The 22,002-nt window shown below is 36.6% G+C and overlaps 1 long non-coding RNA gene across 1 annotated transcript in view; it reads right to left on the reverse strand.

Annotated features, from left to right (window-relative positions):
• The window catches only part of LOC114009505 (uncharacterized), a 71,876-nt gene that overhangs the window by 11,407 nt on the left and 38,467 nt on the right, over window positions 1-22,002 (reverse strand). The window lies entirely within an intron of this gene.

The raw sequence follows: 22,002 nt of genomic DNA on the forward strand, positions 1-22,002 counted from the left end.
TCCATTTCAGGAAGGACCATTTGTTTCTAAAAACAACAACAACATAAAAACCAAAATGAACCTCTCCATTGTAAATTTTGTGAATAAATAAAACATGAAAAAATTTTGCTACATATAATCACATGCTGAAGTGGTTTTTTTTTTTGTCAAAATAAAGCATCTAAGTGCTACTCCCATAATTTTTTTTTACTCATCATCTGTTTGTCACATACTAGATATGACAAGAATAGTTTAAAAGAAGCATTTGCAACATAACTGTTCCAAAGCTGTTTATGCACTAATATATGTTACTGCTATTTTTATTTTTACTAAATAGACAGGTGATATGGAAATATCTTAAGGCCAGATCTAAAACAGAGCCAAGAGGTTTGTCATATACTTTACTTTCTTGAATTTAAAATATGCTATCTATTGCAAAATAATTTCAACTACTTTGCTCTTTTTAATCTGATGTCAATGTGACTATAGTGTACTTAATAAAAAAAAAAACAGAAATCACCTCCTTAAACTTAAGTTTCTGAGTTTCATACACAGAGTTTCATATTATATTTTCAAAATCAAACTAAACACCTAGGCTTAGATCATTTCTTTTCAGTGTAGGCACAAAATATTCAATCTACTGAATACAATGTAATACACATACAATAACATGCAATTACTCTTATAAAAGTTAAAGCAATGCATAATATATAATTACTTAGTAAAGGTTCAAAAATATATAATGTATGCAACCACTCTAATAAGTTTAATAAGTTCAATCTGAAGTTTCAGTTCAGTAATTTTCTCATTAATTACACTTTTTTCCAACTCTTACTAAATTTTTTCCTTTATTTATATTGGAGCTTAAACCAAATACATATTGAAATCATATTCAAAAGGCTTTCAGTACAAACACATAGACCTTATATTATCTGATTTTATGGAAATTTCTTACAAACATCTTTTCCATGTCCTGGTCTTCTGCCTTTACTTTGTTCAGCATTAAGAGAAAGGTTCTTCTCTTTTCAGCTGGAACCAGGGAGGGCATTAGAGAAAAGAAAAAAAAGAATTCCTCAGTGAAAGCCATCACTAAAAAGGTCTCTGCTGTGCCAGAAACCCTTAAGAAAAAGCAAAGAAATTTTGCAGAACCAAAGATCAAGCACCAAAGAAAGAAGTTTGCTCAAAAGATGCTTTGAAAGGCAAGGAGGAAGCTTATCTATGAAAAAGCTAAGCACTATATAAGGAATATAGACAGATGTACAGAACTGAGATTTGCAAGGCCAGGATGGCAAGAAAAGCTGGCAACTTCTATGTACCTGCCAAACCCAAATGGCTTTTGTCATTGGGATCAGTGGTATCAATGGAATGATCCCAAAGGTCCGAAAGGTTTTGCAGCTTCTTCTCCTTCTCCAGATCTTCAATCGTACCCTTGTTAAGCTCAACAAGGCTTCAATTAACATGCTGAGAATTGTGGAACCCAGTACGGTGGTGAAACCCGAACCTGAAGTCAGTAAATAAACTGATCTACAAACGTGGTTATGGCAAAATCAATAAGAGGTGAATTGCTCTGACAGATAACTTTTTGACTGCTCCATCTCTTGGTGAATTTGGCATCATCTACACGGAAGATCTGATTCATGAAATCTATACTGTTGGAAAATGCTTCAAAGAAGCAAATAACTTCCTGTGGCTCTTCAAACTGTCTTCTCCACTGAGTGGAATGAAGAAAAAGATCATACATTTTGTAGAAGGTGGAGATGCTGGCAACAGGGAAGACAGTGATCAGTCTGCAAGAGGCTATATGATCTATTCTTCCTTTCCTTTGAAAGTGGGTAATTGAATGTTTTCGAAAATGTGCTCATCTAGATAAACAGAATTTCTTGGTGACAAAAACTGATATATCTCTTGAGTAATTACAAAAATAACTAAAAAAAAAAATCCCTCCAATTTTTATTTGATTTAACTCTATCTGTAAGTGGTAGAATTTATAAGTATATGTAAATTATTAAATTTCTGTTTTAGTAAATGATGAAGAGTGTAAACTCATCATTCTTAGTCAAAATGAGAATATATTTATGTAGCCAATAAAGACATCTAAAGAATTACCATGAACCCCTCCCTATTCTAAATATTTTCTTAGGTCACGGCCTTTTTCTCCACAAAGCTCTCTGTATTTCACTTTATGGGTACAGAACTTCTCTGAGAATAGAATTAAAAATGTCCCAACTCATTGCCTATTTCTCTCCAGACTTCTAACCACAGTGAATGTAATAAAAAATGCAATTATTGAACACATGGTTCTAATAATGTAAAACTTGTAAGACATCATTAAATAACAAGAACATATATAAATGCCTCATTTTGCTAATTAACTAGATTTCTGAAAGATTCAGTACTAGTTCTTTAAATATATATTTAGTCTACCTTCTTAGCCTATTCGAGAGAAAAGGACCACGTTCAGCAGATGGCATAGTGATTATGTCACTGGATTTCCACATGGTCGATTGTGGTTTGAGTCCCAGACCCAGTGGTTTGAAAATCATTCTAGGTACATGTGCAAGCATGCTGAACATCCTGAGAGGAGAATCGAAGGAAAAGGGAGTGTGGAAGGGTCATCTCCCCTGGGGGTGATTTCACATATGCATGAATTATAGTTTACCCATGAAATAGGCAACCAGAAAATTGCTAAAAATGATGTAATTCTATAAGACTTTAAATAAAATAATGATCTTATGTTATGAGCACAAAAATTAAGTTTTAGAAAAGTATTAGTGTGAATGCCATCTTTCAGCTTCTCAGACCCTATAATCATATTGGATTCTTTCTCTTCCACTCACTTCCAATCCTTCAGGTGAGCTCCTTTTTTGGTTCTACTTTAATATGCAGGGTTTGCTGACATATTACACCACCACTGTTAATATTCTAATCTGTGTTCTCACCTCTACTACTCAATAGGTTCTTAGTTCTCAATACAGCACTCTCAAAGCACAAGTCATATCATGTTTACTGTTTTGCTCAAACCCTCCAGTGGCCCCCACTTCATGTAAAACTAAAGCCACTGCTGTCACAAAGGACTACAGGCTTCTATGATCTTGTCTCCTGTTACTTCATTGTCTTCATCTGCAACTACTCTTCACTCCACTCCACTCCTGCTCCACTTGTTCCCTTTCTGGTCATAGAAGATGTCAGTCCTTCTACTTAAGCCCTGTTTCATATACCTGGAATGACTTTATAATAGATATCTAGGTGGTTAACTTGCTCACTTTCTTTAAGTCTTTTTACAAATGTCACCTTTTTTTTTCTCCTTTCCTACTTCCCTTGCTTTTTTTGAAGATGAGCTCTTGTCATGTTGCTATTCTCCTGCACACCCTCCCAGTGGAACTACAGACATGCACCACCATGCCAAGTTCTATTTATTATTTGTTCATTTGTGATAGGCTATGTGTGTGCTCACCAGACAAACACACATACACACACACACACACACACACACACACACAGAGAGAGAGAGAAAGAGAGAAATCACCTCTCTGGGGAGATGACCATGCCACGATTCCTTCTCTTTCAAATCCTGCAGTTGGCCATGTGGGATCTAGTCAACGTATCCACCATACCATCAGCTAGCCCACCCAACTCTTGAAGAACAGGGTTTTGCTCTATTTCTCAGGCCATTCTCAAGCTCAAGATCCTCCTGCCTCAGCTTCCAAAGCCACTGAAATCACAAACTAAAGCTACTGTTCTAAGCCTTTAAGTTGGACCAGGAATTAAACCTGAGCCGCTCATGTAGTCCTCACCTGCACAGTGTCTTAGCATTATACATCATTACAGTTGATATCACCAAATATTATTTTCATAATGAAGCTTACCTGAGTCACCCTGTTTTTAATGGCAACCTATGTTGCAAACTTATCCCTAGTACTATCCATTCCCCTTACCTATAATATTTTTTTCTTTTCCATAGCTTTAGCCAATTTAATATACTATATATTACCTATTTGTTTTATTTATTGTCTATTTCTCTCTGAAAAAAGTAAGCTCCATAAGATGAGTCTTTGTCCATTTTGCTTATTTTTATATTCCTAGAACAGTGCCTGAAATATAGAACATACTTAATACCCTTGGAGTAATTTTAATGTTAAAATAATAGTAACCAGTCTCAAGAGATACATATCAACCGATAGTAGAGGCTATAAATAGAAAATATAGAAGTATAGATGGAGTTATTATCCTTTACTTTCCATACATCTTGGAATTTATGGAATTTGTGTTAAGATTTTTAAGACAGTATCACATTTTTTAAAGTAACACTTTATTATTATTTATTATTATGTTTATTTTACAGTTTTACCAGAGAGAGAGAAAGGAGGAGAGAAAGGGAAAATGAGAAAGTAAGCCACCAGGTCTGGTACTTGAACCACAGTTGGCCATGTGCGAATCTAGCACCTTTAACCACCATGCCACCTGCCGGCCCCAGACAGTATCACTTTTACCATAGCTATGCAAATCTAGAAACAAAAGAAAATAAAGTCATCTTTAATTCTACTGTTCTAACACATTCCATACTGATTTTCCCTATGCAATAAAACTGGCTTTTAAACAAATTTAGATTTAAATGCTTTTGTAGCTACATCTTTTTAGGGCCTTGTTTCTAATGTACGGTTCCAAGTGTCTTTTCATTACCTGGCAAAGTTTCTTGATATGTATAGACTATGAGTTAAGGCGTAGGTAAAATGCAGACTGAAACTTTTAGTGCCATCCTCCTTCAGGACTGTCTTTTACTCATAATTTTGGTGAAACTATACTTCAGCTCAGCACCTGGAAGTATGTATGGATAAATGTACATGATAGTTATACATAGTTTGTGAAGTTCATCGGAATATTGATATGACTCATGATTCTTTTATCCAGTACATAAACAATCTTAAATATAGAGGGGAAAAGTAATTAGTAGATTAAAGATTTTATAAAAATCGACGTTGGGCAAAGTATGTTTCTTTCGACTGGTTCCTTAAGTAAGTAGAGATAAAAATTGTCTACAAGACTACTATTAAAACATCTAAATTTTCTGGAACAGTGACTACTAGAGCACATCAGAATTGTATTTCATTTTGATCAAATTGCTATTTTTGATATAACCTTAAAAGAACAGCTCACATAAAGACTACTGAACAGCTCACATAAAGACTACTGAAGGAGAAAAACACTTAGTAGGAAAATGTCAAGAGTGTGGAATGGTAGCAGGTAGGGTGAAACTGTGGAGAAGGAGGGCAGTTGAAAGACTGGTGGCAACGAGCTTGTTAAAGGACACACATACAAACCTACTTCTTTATTGTCCCTAATAATAGCCAACAGCGTTGGCAGCTCTTTCCTCCAATCATCTACTCACTCATCCGTTCAATCAGCCAAATTTCATGGGGCACATACTGTAAAGAGCACTATGGTAGGTAAAAGGGTAAATTGTAGAAGATTAAGATGCAGTATGTGCCTTTGAGAAGGACTGCCTTGGAAACTCAGTGAGGTCAAATGTCTGTTGCTTCCTGCCCCAGAGCTGCCCTTGTCAAGCTCACTTGAAGCTCTCGCTTCATTTCCTGAAGGGACCCAGCCAGTCCCAGAGCTGCCAGGAGCATACAGCAGTTTACACAATCTGACTCCAGCCTGCTGGAGCAGCTCACGTGCCCAGCTGCTTGGACGGCGACATAGAAGGCAGCTGTGCAGGCCCACAGGCCTCGTTTGGCCACCCAGGAGCTCTCCCTGGAGGGGAGAAGCCGGAGCTACAGCCCACCTGGCTACTGCAGGACAATGAGAGGTCACGTTGAGAAGGGCCTGGACTCTACAAACTGTCTCCTTCAATATCAAGCATGCTGCACAGGGCTTTGAGGGGCATTCTGGAGCTCAAGGCTAAACAGTGTCATGAGCTAAGGTCAGAATTTAACTTCTTTATTCCTTTTCCTTGGCATGGGGAGATTAGCAGATGGTCTCTGGACAAACATAAAGCCCAGCTTAAATGAAAGCAGCATAGTTTAATATTTGGGGGACTGTGAGTTACTTAACATCTGAGGGTTCAGTGGCCATATCTATAAAATAGGAAAATAATCAAACACAGAGCAATTGGAAAGATTAAAAGAGAATACGTATATCAAGTAATTACTATGGTTCCCAGAACATTGTAAAGGGCAATTAAATTGAACTCATTAATTCATATTTTTATTACTTTGTAAAAAGTTTGTCAATTCTCCTCAGTTTCCTGATTCATCCAAATATTTCTCGAACAACTACTTTTCAGTAGATATTTTACAGGATACTGAAGAAAAGTGAAAGGGATAGTGACCCTCTTTACTCTAAGAGTTCTTAGACTATAGAGGTAAGAAAAAAGCACCCAACATGCATGGTGTGTGTACTGTGTATTGGGATCTGAAAGAACATCACATACGTACTCTGCCAATGCTCACAGCTACCTCGTAGGTATTGACAGTTTACTGATAAGGAGCCTGAGCCTTGCCCTCAGATAGTACAAGAAGCACTTCATAAACTTCATGGAAAACACATACTATGGGAAAACTATAAATGGATTTTAAAAACATTTTCCCACCAAAATAAACTCATATTTTAATTCCATTTTTCCCCACAACCTCTTTTAAAGCCGCCTTGTATGTAGCGGAATAGTATACAAGAGTGGTTTATAAACCAGGATGGTTTAGAATGAAACACTGTGTCTTTCCACCACTACCTAGTACATGATCTGGTGTAACCTCATGAGCTACACTAAGTCTCCAATTATTTGACTACGAAACGACCATAATAACTATTTCATTGGGTTTTGCTGAAGACTAAATGGGATCAAATATCCAGTACGAAACCCGATTTCCAACATATGAATGATATTAGATGAATAATGCCATCATTACATTGTGGGGACTGACTTTTGAATATAGATCTGTCTGTCTTCCAAATTCTGAAACACACTCTCATAAGTTATAAGGTAATGGATTGATGAAACATTTACTTCATAAAGCATTGAACATCAGTTTTAGGTTTGACTTCTTATTGCAATTTAAGGTTTCTTTTTTGCTTTTTAAACTCAATTTTCCTTTCTGATGAGTGGGAAAAGAAATATCTGTATTAATCAGGGCATAGGCTATATTGTTCAGACTAACAGATCCAACACGCAGTGGTTTTAGGAAGGTAGAAATTTGTTTTCTCTCTCTTGTGTAATGGTGTAGAAGTGAGTAGTCCAGACTGGCCAAGTCATTCTGTGCCACAGACCATCAAGAGAATTTAGGGCAAACTGAATTGCTTTTTCAGTTCTTTCAGCCCACAGGAAAACCAAGAAGAGGGCTTAATAGAGGACAAACAACAGCAAGCAAGTGACACATAAGTCACAAACAACACACATTCACATATAATTCCAAGGGTTCCATTGAGCCACAAAGGATGCTGAAGTGTAGTCTTTAACCTGACCAGTTCAGCAGATCAGACAAGACTTCCTCTAGGCAAGACAATTTTAGAAGAAAGCAATAGTAATTATGCCTGCAGAAATGTACTACAGATTCTAAGTCACATTGAGCATGTGATGTACCTTTAATAATATGGGTTGGCTTCTTTTTACATGTATTGGATGAGTTGACAAGCAGGGTTATAGCTCTGGAAATGTATTTCCACTGTAAGTCTTTATTGCATACTATTGAGTCATTGGGAAAGTCACGATGCATTTTTGCATAGAAAAATACGTCAGGACTTTCCCGATGACCTAATACTTTACGGCATAGCTTGAGCAGATCTCTTAGATCTCATCTTTTACTCCTGCAAGCAGAATTAATTTGTCTCTCTTCTATTTTAAGTCATCATTATTTATTGAGGGCATCTATTTATATGCCTACCTTCTTTTATAGAATCTCTTAATATAAGTGAGGATTCCATCAAACATACTTCAGTATCTCAGTACTACTTAGTGGCATCTGTCTATATCTATATCTATATCTATATCTATATCTATATCTATATCTATATCTGTATGCCATTGTATATATAATTTATGCCAGCGGGTCTGGCATATACTAAAAAATTAACTTTTTTTTTTTTTGAGAGAGGTTTTGCTATAGGGTGTGTGCGCTTGCCAGAAAGACAGAGAGACAGAGAGACAAAGAGTGAGAAATCACCCCTCAGGGGCAATGGTCACGCCTGAATCCCTTCTCCTCCATTCTCCTCTCAGGATCTTGGGCACGCACGCACACGTGCCTGGCATGAGTTTAAGCCACCGGTCCGGGACTCAAACTGCGGTTGACTACATAGGAGTACAGTGACATAGCCATTATGCCAACTGCTGGTCCCCCCAAAATTAATGTTGAATAAATAAGTTAATGAACTGTAGAATATATATGTGGAAATTTCTTAAATAGTGGTCGACTCATTGATTGTGTCTTACGAAGCATTTTTAGATGGCAATGAAAGATGATAAAAGAATAGATGAACCTCCTCTCCCAAATGTACACTTCAAATATTTTCAAATGTATTCATCTCCATTTAGGTATATATTTTATTCTCTGATGTAGATAAAAGCATTTACTTATTTATACAGCAAATAGTAATGCTCGTGCAACTTCAAGGTTAAGAAATATATACGAAAGACTTCAGTAAAAGACACTTCTCCTTCTGTTAGATATCTGCCACATTTGTCCTTGCTCCTAACTGAGCCTTTGAAAGGTCTGTGATTCAAGTAAAGTTTACAGGAAGCTTTGTACCTTCCTGAAGCAGTTTATGAGACCTTAAAAGGGATTTCTCCCCATTCCCAACAAAGTAAGCTAGTATACTGATTTATTTCACTTTCCTCTGTTTTCCTGAAACCTCAATCTCTATGAAACACTTTGCCTGTTTTTAATTTTCATTTCTGTGGCAAGCTGTCTTACTTTTTCCTTCTTTTTACTTTTCAGAAACATATCTTTTCCTCAGCCCCTTCTACCCAGTCATCACAGATCTGAGCCTCATTTTCCTAAATTGATGCCTTTGTTTTTTCAGCTATGGCACAAGAAAATTTCTTTCTCCTGTTTTAAAAAACATGCTTATCGGGAACCAGCAGTTAGTGTAATGGCTATGTTGCTGGACTCCCACGTAGTCGACCGCGGTTCACGTCCCGGACCCGGTGACTTAAAACTCACGCCGGGCGCGTGTGCGTGCGTGCCCAAGATCCTGAGAGGAGAATGGAGGAGAAGGGATTGCGACGTGTCCATCCCCCCTGGGGGGTGATTTCTCGCTTTCTGTCTCTCTGTCTCTCTCTGTCTGTCTGGCGAGCGCACGCGCCCTATAGCGAAAAAACCTCTCAACAAAACAAAACAAAACAAAACAAAAAAAACATGCTTATCAGCAATGCTAGAATCAGGCAACACTTTATTTCATAAAATAGGACAAGCATTTCTGTCACACTTTTAAAAAGGTTTTTGTTATAGGGCACATAAACTCACCTGAGATTTGGGGTAGACACTAACACATGCCTGGTGTGTTTTCCAAGCTGCTGGGTGTGGGACTTCAACCATGTAGTCAGCCATGTGAGATCTAGTGCCTTAAACACCATGACATCTTCTGGCCTCCTATCAAATGCTTTGACCTCAAACTAAATGAGTTTTAAAATGAACTCTAATTCCTCACTCTGCTACAATATTGCTAAGTTTTCTAATCAAATGTCATTCAGCAAATAGCTTTTAAAATGATTATTTCAATAACAATTATTACAATATTCTGTGTGTGTATATGTTGTATATTAATTTTGCTCTGTATTATATTTCAGGTATTACATGTGTCTGCATTTTGAAATATTTTTCTTTTTTTTTCCCCACTGGAACCTAAAAATACTCCACATAAGACATAAGAGGGCGTCTTCAAAAGTTCATGGAAAGTGTGTATTATGAAAAAAATGCTGCATGGGTTTTATTTTTTTGCATTTAAATAAACTCATGCTTTAATTTAATTATCCACAGGTTTTTAAAAAATATTTATTCTATTTTATTTATTATTATTATTTCTCGATTTGACCAGAGAGAGACAGAGAAAGAGGGAAAATGAGAAAGCAAGACTTCAGGTCTGGGATTTGATCCATAGTCATCCATGTGGAAGTCCAGGGCCTTAACCACTATGCCATCTGCTAGCCCCTTCATAAGCTTTTTGAAGTCCCCTCAATAACTTTTTGTTAAATAAAAAACTTCCTTTACTCCCTAAATTGAGATCTGTTGTATGTCCATCATACCCAGCACTGGCAAACAAAGGTGAAAAAAAACATAGTCCTTGCTCTCAAGGAGTTCACAATCTAATTAAGAGACAGTTACAATCGTCATGGTAAGTTGTCCAATAAACATATTAAAGTAAGCATATCCTAGACTTAGTTGGTCTAGACACGTGTCTACAGATCTAGGTGGTAAACATTTTAAAAGGTAGATAAGTAGTGGTTTTCCAGGAAGAGAAACATAGAATGGAGCTGTAGATAGAATACATATATAGACATCTAAACACTGTGAAACATGTAAAAGAGATATTTTTCTAATGTAATTGAAAATGTTGACACATATTTTTTAAAATTATACCATTATTGAAATTTGGTTTAGTAAAATAAATAGCATGTTGAAAGTTTTGTAATTTAGTGGGAAGCAAATAAATGCCCAGAGCTGATTTTGTATTTTCTGCTGATAAAGAAAGTATAAAATTATAAGTCTTTGAGACCTTCGGTATTCCTCAAAACTTGAGCATTCACAAGGAACTCAAGCAGCTGTTACGAAAAAAGATGATCAACCCTCTTAAAAGATGGGAGAAGGAGTTGGAAAAAACACTCAAAAAACACTCATAGTGTGTGACTACACAAAGTTCACCTCACTTGGATTTATGAAATTAAAGATGCTTATAATAATTTTTGCCTAGTTATCTATCTCTTTATGCAAAGAGTATGACACTGAAGTTGGACAATTCCAAAATGATTGTGGCCATTTATCAGGAGAGTAAATTTGGTTAAATATCTCAAAGTCATTGAGCTCTGGAGTCCTGAGAGTTGAGAAAGATGGCAACTAGCTCAAAGAATTATTGTGAGAGTTAGAGATAAGTAAGCTGTTCAGTTCTTTAGAAAACAAAAGCAAAAACAAAAACAAACAGAATCAATAAGGAAACCAGCTATATTATAAATAATTGGCTCATGTAGTTATGGAGGGTGACAGTTCCTGAGATCTTGAGTTTGCATGCTGTATACCTTGGAGAGCTGATGATACAGTTCTAGGTCAAAGGTTACCAAGCTTGAGCCCTAGAAAGATTCAGTGTTTCAGGTCAAGGCTGAAGGCAGGAAGAAAACAATGTTCTGGTTCAAAGGGAGTCATACACAAGTAACTTTCCCTTACCTGGTGAAGAGCCAGCCTTTTAATTTTATTCACACCTTCAGCTGATTAGCAAGGCCCACCCTCATTAGGGAGGACATTGTAATTTGCTCAGTCTATGATTTAAATGTGAATGTCATCCCAAAATACCCTCATGGAAATACCAAGAATAATGTTAAACCAAATATCTGGAAACTTTATTGTAAATTTATTTACTTTAAAGTTTTGCCATAAAGCACATGCACTTGCCAGAGAGAGAGTGAGAGAGAGGGAAAATAATAAATCTCCCCCCACACACACACACTGGGATATGACCATGCTTCAATCCCTTCTTGTATATTTCTTCTAAGGATTTTGGACATGCACACACAAGCATCTGTCATGTTTCTCAAGTTACCGGGTCTAGGATTTGAACTGCAAATCAGGCCATGTGAGATCCAGAACCTTAACCACCATGCCACCTGCTGGCCCTATTGCTTATTTAAATTGACACATAAACTTAAGCATCACTGATGTTTCTTGTGCTATATTTGAAACAGGGTGTCACACAAGACTTAAGTAGATGAAAAAAATAATTGAATAGATAAATAAATAAAATGAGAGGATAAATAGAAAATGATGAACATAAAGGCAATGACTTTCGGAAGTATTTTTAAATAGGAGACAGGAAAAATATAGCAACACATAAATAATTATTCCTTTAAAAACTAAGCATCATTTTTGAGACAGTGAGGTAGAAAGAATGAGGAAGAGCAAGTGATCTCAAGAATTCACAATAAAATACAGACTAATGGCACAGTTTTCCCAGGGCTGAATGTGGCATACAACCACAGCAACCCATGAAATAAGAAAATCAGCTTGCGGCCAACCTAAATGACAACTTTCTAACCACAGCTGAGATCCCTGATGAGCTGTAATTCTAGTGGTAATCCAACATGAAATGAAGGGGAAAAGTCTTGTGTTTGATGCTGCATCTCTACATAGATTTTAAATTCAATAACTCCTGTAAGACAATAAGTAAAGGCATGAAAAGCTATGGAGGATTATGAAAACTTAATTTTATCAATGGAAATAGAGGAAACTCTTTAAAGAAAAAAAGCTGCAGACCTGAATGTAACATAGGGCACCTTTCCAAAAGATTCCATTATTTAGACTTACCTAAATCAGAATAATTTATACGTACTGCCTGCTACTGCTAGGCATGGTGCTGATTGCTATTACTTATGTCTCATTTATATAAAAATATTGTAGGGTCCATGAAGATATTCATACCATAAAGATAACCATCTTACAAAAGATTATATTGGCCTTAGAAGTAAAGACCCTAGGGCTAGCAGGTGGCATAGTGGTTACGGTGCTGGATTCCCACATGATTGACTGTGGTTCAAATCCTGAACCCAGAGGCTTGAAAATCATGCCGGGTACCTGTGGGTGCATGCCCAAAATCCAAAGAGGAGAGTGGAGGAGAAGGAATTACAGTGTGGCCTTATCCCTCCTTCTGTCTCTGTTTCTCTTTCTCTCTGGAGAGTGCACATACCCCATGGCAAAACAAAACTTTAAAAAAAAGTGAAGGCCCATACCACATATCTAGAGGACACTGGGTCTGGGATTCAAATATAAATCTTCTTATTTCAAAATCAGAAATTTTGATAGACTTAGATACTCTTTATAGCTGCCCCTTGGTTGTTGCATCAAGCTCAGAAAACTGAGACATACAATTTAGAAGCTCTATAAACTTTAAGAAATATAGCCTCTGGTACTTTGATTGGCATTGCATTAAACAAGTAGATTAATTTGGGTAGAATTGCCATTTTGGTTATATTTATTCTTCTAATCCAGGAACATGTGATATCCTTCCACTTTTCTGTGTCATTTTCAATTTATTTTTTTATCTTCTCGTAGTTTTCCTTGTGGAGGTCTTTAACATCTTTGGTTAGATTTATCCCTAAGTATCTTATACTTTTTGTGGCTATGGTAAATGGAATAACTTTTTTCAGTTATATTTCAGTCTGCCTGTTGTTTGTATGTAGAAATGCTATAGATTTCTAGATATTAACTTTGTATCCTGCAACTTTACTGTATTGATATATTACTTCCAGAAATGTTTTCATGGAAATCATTAGGTATTCTATGTATACAATCATGTCATCTGCAAATAGAGAGAGTTTCACCTCTCCTTTTAGTGTAATGTCTTATATTTTTTCCGCTATTCTGATTGCATTGGTGAAGACTTCCAGTACTATACTGAAAAAGAGTGGAGAAAGTGGGCATCCTTGTCTTGTACTCGTTTTTAGTGGAAAAGCTTTCAGCTCTTCTCCATTGAGGATGATATTTGCTATGTGTTTTTCATAGATAGCTTTTGTGTTAACAAATGACCCCTCTATGCCAATTTTGCTGAGAATCTTGATCATGAAAGGATGTTGTATCTTATCAAGTGCTTTTTCTGCATCAACTGATATGACCATATTTAATGCAATGCCAATCAAAGTACCAGATACATTCTTCACAGACCTAGGAAAGACAATCATAAAGTTTGCCTGGAATCATAAAAGACCCCGTATTGCCAAAGCAATTCTGCGCAAGAGTGGAGTGGGCAGCATCTCACTCTCTGACCCAAAAATATACTACAAAGCTGTGGTAATCAAAACAGCATGGTACTGGCACAGAAACAGATACATGGACCAATGGAACAAAATAGAGTTCCCAGAAATAAATTCCCATGCGGAGGCTAGCAGATGACATTGTGGTTAAGACACTGGACTCCCACATGGTCAACCAAGATTCGAGTCCCAGACCTGGTGGAGTGCTTTCTCACTATTACTCTCCTTCTTTTTCTCAATCTGACTCTCTCTGGTCAAACGGAAGAATAACAATAATAAATAAAATTAAATAATTTTTAAAGAGAATTTTGTTGTGAGAATGAAATTAAATATTTTATGCAACATGCTTAATAGAATGTATCTTATCATGCTGTAAATAAAATGCCTCCTGAAGCTAGCAGATGGTGTAGTGGTTAAGGCACTGGACTCCCACATGGTCGACTGAAGTTTAACTCCCAGACCCGGCAACTTGAAACCCAGCATGTGTGTGTATGCATGCCCAAAATCCCAAGAGGAGAATAGAGGAGAAGGAATTGTAGAACGGCCATCCCCCTAGGGGGGAATTTCTCACCATCTGTCTCTCTGTCTGTCTCTACAGTAAGTGTATATCCCCTATAGCAAAAAATCACTAACCTCCCCCCCAAAAAAACATGTAAACAAATAAAATGTCTCCTAAAAACAATTATTGTTTGATAGATTTAACTTCCCTATATTATTGAGATAGTGTTTCAATCTTTTTTCCTCATGAAAACCTGTCTCAGACTTACTGTGAAAAGATATTGCTAGATCTAGTCTTTTTAAAACACCAACTTTGATCCCAGAGATAAATACATCACACTTTAAATAATTGTGTGTCTCTTTGGGGAAAATCACCGAGTTGTCTTCGTAAGGCTAATCACAAAAGCTTTCAGAATAAGTGATATACCTGTTTTATAGATTTCAGCCTTCTCTCTGGCATTAGTTTATCAAAACAAAGCCTTTTCCCATAGGAAAATCTGCCAGTTAACCTGACCTCTCCCTAGCTACGGTTTAATGCCATTTCCCTTTTAAATGGACCCACCAAATAACCCAGAAAACTTACTGCTGACAAAAAGTCATAATTGTCTAAAAGTATGGTCAATGTAAAAAATAACATAATTACTACAATTATTATTAGAAAAAATAACTATAAATAATAATAATACCAGCTCACAATCTTCATGCTTTTGGGTGTTTAAACTTACCACATAATTAGATTTGTATAATATTCTTCAAATGACTAAATCACAGAAATAGAGAACACATCAGTAGTTGCCAAGGTCAGGACTGGTGATGAGGTAGAGGTCAGAGAGGGATATAGATGTGGCTTTAAAAGAGTGGGACTGTTCTGTGTCTTGGCTATTGTGTTTGATACATAAGCTTACTATAGCTGAGATAAAGTTTCTTAGAACTAAATGCACACAAATGTATACTCATACAAATTAGTGCAATAAAACTAATACAATCTGAAAAAATTGGTGGGTGTTATCAACGCAAGTTTCCTGGTTATAATATTGTACCAAATTTTTGCAAGATGTTACCCCTGGGAGATGCTAGGTAAAGGTCCATAGGATCTCTCTGTATTACTTCTTTCAATTACACATGAATCTACAATTCTCTCAAAACAAAAGGTTTAATTAGGAAATATGTTGCTCAATGTATTTACTCATCTCAATGTCTACAGCAGTACTGAACTAAGCTATAGTTCAGTAACATTTTGGACTCTGTCTAGACTCTTCTGCATTTTAAAAAGCCAATAACTGACACAGAACTACTGGCTCCACCATTCTGAGATAAACAAGCTAGGGAAATGTAGATCAGTTAGACTTGTCATTTGATGAATGAGAAAAAAACTTCTCCAGGAAGAATAAGAGCAGCTTGAGTGAGTACAGTTTCTTGAGCATGCCCAGGGGGGAAATGAAGTCATCTTTAACTGATGTGACACCTTGAGTAGCCTGCCTGGCAAGGCCACCACCAACGAAGACTGTCCATAAGGAGAGTCTGGGATCAATTAAGGAAAACTGAACTGCTAACCTGTGTGAACTGTCACGGCTGAGGCCTGGCCTGGCTGATCCCTGAGTTTCTAGAGGTTAATCACAGCACTCCAGGGCTGAAAGGGCTCCCCTTCTTTTCCTACCATCACAGACTAAGTTGTTTCCTCTGAAGTCCCACAGAAGAGAAAGTTCCCATTCCCCCTATGTCTAGAGTAGGAAAAAAAGGTAGGTGTAGTATTGTTTAAAAATATACTCCAGGGCAAGGCAGCAGCACAGTGGTAACACAAATGGACACACATTGCAAGTTCTTGAGTTCATGTCTCAGATTCTCCTTTACATGCTGGGTGGGCATGCATGTGTCCATGTTTCAGGCTGGCTGACAGTAGGGGTGGATCACAGCATAAAAACTCCATTAGGGGCTTCTCTATTTCTCCTAGAAGAAATAAATAAACCTTCAAAAGATGTGTCCTCCACATCCAGAGGAGTTTCATATAATAAGTGTTCAATACATCTTTATCAGATATTAATTTGAAATAAGCCTTGAAAGGAACTCCAGCTCAATGCACCAGGAAAAAAGGAATCAACCATCTGTTAAATGCTTATTACAGATCAGATTTTGCCTTTATATATATAAGTACTAATCATTTATTTCAAGCATTTGATACATGGATGGCATTTTTACTGTTTATTGCATAGTTGAGGTCATTGAGCCATATGCAGATTGAACAGTTGGCTGGATCACTTGCTGGTAAGTGGTGGAGATGGACGTGTATTCAGCCAGCACAGCTCTAGCACCTGTGTTAAAGCACCAGCCTGATATGTCTCTGATCATTTATAGAGGACGTCATTCATTGGGCAAAAGTATGTATTAAAAATGAAGGTTTCCTCCTGGTTTATAGTTTTATCAAAATTCTCATATAAAAAATTTGAACAGCTCTTTTTATGTCTCTAATAAACCTGTGATGTGGAAGCTATTACCCTACTTCCTAAATGAGAAAATGGGGTCAGCATAGTCAAGTGGGTTAAATTGGTAACCCAGTCTGTAAACGGTGAATTCTGTCTCTTGAGTTTTATCTTCTAAATCTGGCTCTTGTGTTACTAAATACTGTCAAGTATTGCATTTCAGACTGAACCTTGCATAAGCAAGAATTTTGATTTTTTTTAATTAAAATTTATTTATGTATGTATTGAGAAAGAAAAACACTCCTGTCAGGGTCTTGTCATGCCATAATCTACTCCCACCAAACCTTTTAATGAGCCAGGATCATAGGTACCCCATCAGCCAGGGATCTGAGACCTGGGACTTCCTACATCATGCAGTGGCACCTTACCATCCATGTCAATGCAACTGGGCTGTAATTCTCTCTTAAGAGCTGACTCTAAGTAGTTTAACTAAGTTTCTTGTAGTTTGCTCATCTATATGAGCCTAGTAATAAAACCTACATTTTCTGTCCGAGTTGACACAAAGATGTGGAGCAATGGAGATGTTGTCAGTTGCGAACTAGAAGGCACTTTCAGTTGCCTATTTGGTTATTATTTTTCAGAATCATTTTTACTTTCAAAAAACAAGACCAAAATAGGAAGCTCATTGGATTATAATTTGAGAACATTATACATTCAAGTTTGAATTAACTCATCTATTTATTCATTCATTTGTTTCCACAAGTAGAGCCTGAACACCTAGTATAAGGGATGCACTAAACGAGACTCTGTAGGAAGAAAAAGGCAGTGTCACTGGACATACAAATTACCTATCAAATTATAATTGTACAGAATCATGTCTTATTCACTATGATTCCATCACGCCCCCATATCTAGTCATAGCTCGTGCCCGGTAAAAGTTTGTTAAATATGAAAAAAATAAACTTAGAAGTTTATGATGCTATTCATAGATAATAAGAAAGTCAATGTCATGAGTCAAAAAGAGGTACAGGTTATAAATTAGAGTCATTCGGTTGACTCTACAGAAGAAGTGGGATTTATCCTAGATATTAAAGACTGCCTGATAATCTTGATTAACCAGAAATTATTTAGAATGATATTTTTCTAAATTATTTCTATTAGAATGCCCCTCTGGCTAGAGAGTGCATTCTGATTCCTTAGGCCAGGCCAAGGTTAGGGAAACAGTTTGAAGAAGCACTGGAGGTAATTCCTATGATCAGGTAAGCTTGAAGGATACTAACATAGAAACAATATGGTGTTTAGTTAAGTTGGGTAAAACTGTTAGAAAAACTGAGACAAAGAGTTTGAAGTTGTAAGATTATAAATTCTTTTCTTACTTATCTCTCACTCTGCAAAGGTAATTTTCAGTAACAAAGAATGCTGGGACCAGCAGTTGGCGTGATGGCTATGTTGCTGGACTCCCATGTAGTCAACCTCAGTTCGAGTCCCGAATCTAGTGACTTCAACCCACACCGGGCACTTGGGCGTGCATGCCCAAGATCCCAAGAGGAGAATGGAAGAGAAGGGATTGTGGCGTGGTCATCCCCCCTGGGGGTGATATCTCACTTTCTGTCTCTCTGTCTCTCTCTGTCTTTCTGGCAAGTACACACACCCTATAGCAAAAACCTCTCCAAAAAGAAAAAAAAAAAAAAAAGAAACAAGGAATGTTTTGGGGGAAGAAACTAAAATTTATATAGATGTAAAGCATAAAGAATTAGTATTTTCACTTATCAATTTATATATATATTTTTAATTTATTTATTTTATATTCATTCACTGTACCTCATTACAGCATACAGTATGAGATTTTTCCATCCAGAATACACTGTATATTGGCTTAATCAATAATATTACTATACATGTTATCATCAACAAATAATTTTTCCTTCCTTATTACTTATGTATTTTGCATTTTCCCCCTTGATTTCCTACTTCTCATTCTCTCCGTTTATATTTTAAATTTGACTCAGTCATTAACTACTACTTCACAATAGATGTGATTACATATGATACAAATAATCACGAGCAAACACTTACCATGGTGCTCACCTTCACCACTCTCTACAAAACATGCATGTGCACACACACACACACACACACACACACACACACACTGAGACAATGAGCTAAGCTGGGGGCATTCAGAAATTATACAAAATCTCATGAGTTTCACACTGTATACACAAAGTTAGAAAATTAAGTCAGCTGGTGCAATAAGGGTTTAATGGGGCTCTGAAGCGAAGTGACTTCACTATCTACTACTACAGCACAACCTTGAAAAATTATTCAGTTTTTGACTCCACATCTTTGCCCCATGGGACTGGAAGAACAAATGGGTTTAAAAACTTGAATGTTCTGCGTGGTAATGTTTGAAAACTGCCCACAGCGAGTAGGTACTTGCAAACAAGACTGAATGCTTTTTCTTCAGTCCTACAGGGGTCATTTTATATGCACTCCATAGTGGGGACTGAATTTCTTGGCATCTTTGAAAATAACCACCACCTCTCTCTGTAGGCAGAAATGTATTCTCTAGAGCTGTTTTTCCAATAACATTTATTTTAACAATAATATGCTTAGTCTGCTGTGCAAATACAACCTCACTGATTAGGCAGCCAGCCCAGTCAAACACTGGTTGGGGTTATAATTATAGCTATTTAATTGTTGAACAATCTCATAATAGCTGCAAAAGAATCCCAGTTTGTTTACACAGAGCAATTTAAAATGTGTTTCTTCTTTTCATTCCTTTTTCTCCTTAAAGGAGAGCTGGATAATTCTATTTTAGCCTGAAGCCCCAGAGTGCAATTAAGGCCCCTACAAATACATCAGGACTAAGAGACTCCCTTTGGTTAAAGTAAGGAGCTGTTGCCATGATTTGTTTTAATTTGATAAACAGAGAGAGCTGTTCTGTTCTGAGAGCTCGTTCCCCTCAACTCAGAAAGGGGGTGTTTATGTACAGCTGTGGGGAATTATTCACAGGAGGTTTAAACAGTGGAAAAAGAAAACATCCTCTTTTCTTTTCGGACCCACCCAGCCCACCAAGGTTTGCAGACACAGCCAACGGAATGATAGATAGTTCACCAAGAGCTGTCCTGGAAAATGGAGACCCAGCCATTATCAGGGCAGCTACAAGACCTGAAGGATCAACGAAAGGGCATTAGCCACAACAGAGGGACAGCGAATCAGAACGCTGCTGAAGGGACTTTGCTTCGGAGACAGCTTTGAGATTAAATACTGGCATGGAAAGAGCTACAGTGACCAGGGTTATAATAAAAATGTCAGATGGAGACAAAAATATAAATTGCGCTATGATTTCTGCAGGGTCATTAAGTTCCTTAGCCAACAGTGAACAAAGTCTAGACTTCCTTACTCTTACTTGGTAGTAATATTTGATAAAGAATGTAATAGTCTCAAGTTTTCTCTCAAGTAATATTTTCTAACGCATTTCATTGAATTGCTTTGGTCTATGCCAAAAGTAAGCAGAGAATTTAATTTGGTGAAAAGATTTCCAAGTAATTTTCCCAATAACACCTTGAAACACATAGTTAAATTTTTAGTAAATCGATCATTCGCCATGACGTCCCTGTCAGATTACACATCAGCATTGTGGTTGAGGGCTTACTTGCTAAGACCTACTGAGAATCAGAGGACTATGTATCTCAGGAAGAAATAAAGAACACCTTTATTTTTAGCTTAATTAAATTGATCTTTGTTAAATCCTTCTTTAGCCTTGGTTAAATGTAAAAGTTCAACAAATGATATAATTTAGGATTCATTTGAGTATTATAATCGTATGTCCACTTTAAATATTTTCTTTAAATTGTATTCTATGTGAAGCTGTCAATGCAGGACAAAATTCTTAATTTGTCATAGCTTCTTAGCCACATTTGTTAAAGTATTGTTAAAATCCACTATTGCTCATTTATATGTTTTTATAGACTAATGTGGAAACGAAACCTAAAGAAAAGAATTCCAAATTAATTTTATTTACCATTTTAAAATTTTGTGTGTGGGCAAGCAGTTGGTGTGGTGGTTAAAGGCACTAGATTCCAACATGGCTGACTGAGAATAGAGTCCCGGACCTGGCAGCTTTTCTCACTTTCACTTTCTCTCTTTCTCTCTTTGTCTTTCTCTCTCTCTCTCTCATCGAATTAAATTATAATAATAAAGTGAAATAAAATAATTATCTAATGAATATCAGTTGAATATTACAACCAAATGAGTGTGACCCAATTTATTAATAATATACTCAGGTGCTAGGCCATAGTTACAAGGTTTTCAACTTTAGCTATAAAATGATACAAGGAGAAGATTCTTAAACTGAACAGCATTCTTATTTAGAAAAGTCATCTTATGAGTCATTTTTTTTCTTAAGACGTAATTGCTAAGAATATTATTATGCTTATCTCATAGAAATGGGTTTTCTTCCTTAGAGTGCAAGTAATCATTAGATAGAGATAAGTTGAAATCAAATATAATCAGAAATTCCACATAATAGAATTTCCTATAACTTCATTTAAAATGATAAATATTTGGTCTTTATTCATTAAATTCATGTTTTTAAAAAGGAAATATATGCATTGTAAATCTCACATGATAAAATGGAAGCTCATTTACAAAAACAAAAGTAAACATGGCCATGAGATTATCCCAGAGAAAATCTTTGGTTTATGGAAATTAGTAGTCAAAGTAGAGAAAAGCTTCTTCAGTTTTCTAGGAAAAGTAAAATCAATACCCTAACTTCAATTCTTTGGGTATTTGCAATAAGAGTTGAGTGACTACAAGAAACAATTATTTTCCCGCTTTCAATTCCGCCATTCTTACCTTCCTTAGTCTTGATAAACTTGTTTTCACATTTTTAAATATCATGGCTAAGTTTAGTTTCATTTCTTTTTAAAATAAATAATGTTTTATTGGCCCAGCCATGGTGACCCATGGATAGTGCCACCACTTGGAAGGATGGGGGCTACATGGGGGGCCAGGTTTCAGTCTCTAGCTGGCCTAAACATGCAGGCCATAGTTGTACATGCCTACGATTCTGGTTGGTTGAAAAGCTGGGGTAGGAAGATCATGACATGGTTTCTCACATCATGCCTGTTGGGAATGCTTATCTCTGTGTCTCTCTCTCTC

Source organism: Tupaia chinensis, unplaced genomic scaffold, assembly GCF_000334495.1.
Source record: "Tupaia chinensis unplaced genomic scaffold, TupChi_1.0 Scaffold000545_1, whole genome shotgun sequence".
NCBI lineage: Eukaryota > Metazoa > Chordata > Mammalia > Scandentia > Tupaiidae > Tupaia > Tupaia belangeri.